The sequence below is a fragment of the Pteropus alecto genome, unplaced genomic scaffold, assembly GCF_000325575.1.
Source record: "Pteropus alecto unplaced genomic scaffold, ASM32557v1 scaffold8, whole genome shotgun sequence".
Classification (NCBI taxonomy): Eukaryota; Metazoa; Chordata; class Mammalia; order Chiroptera; family Pteropodidae; genus Pteropus; species Pteropus alecto.
This window is the reverse complement of record NW_006494609.1, coordinates 14,431,471-14,432,003: the sequence shown is the minus strand read 5'-3', so window position 1 is coordinate 14,432,003 and position 533 is coordinate 14,431,471.

Genomic DNA, 533 nt, shown 5'->3' with positions numbered 1-533 from the left:
AACTGGGGGAGTCAGGAGGCCTGTGCAACCTTGTATGAGTCATCTGTCTGGCTGAATGTCCCACCTGGAAAACGGAATGGACTAGATATTCTCTGAGGGTCCTTAATGTCAGTCATGCCAGGACCCCTATTCTAGATTCAGTGGGGGAGGGCTGGGTCTCCACAGAGAGGCAGCGCTGGCCCCGAATCCTGGCAGCAGTCTAGCTCGCCGCCCACGCACAGGCAGGCAGGTGGGAGGAAGGGTGCTGCAGCCTCACTGCCAAGCACAGAGAACTTTCCGCTAGGTCCAGGTTTCCATCACCATGGCAACTGTTGGGGGGGGGGCGGTGAAAGCAGAATGCCTCAGAATTGAGGAGATTGCATGGGGAAGGGAAGAACAAGAAAGTGAGCCCCGAGCAGACCCTGAGTGCATAAGGCCTGCACCCAAGTAGGCCCCCCATTTCCTCTCTGCCCTCTCTATTCCCTTCTTCCCCTTTCCTCCCTCTTTTGATGTTTCTCTCTGTATCCTTTTCTCTTTCTCTAGGCCTCTTTCCC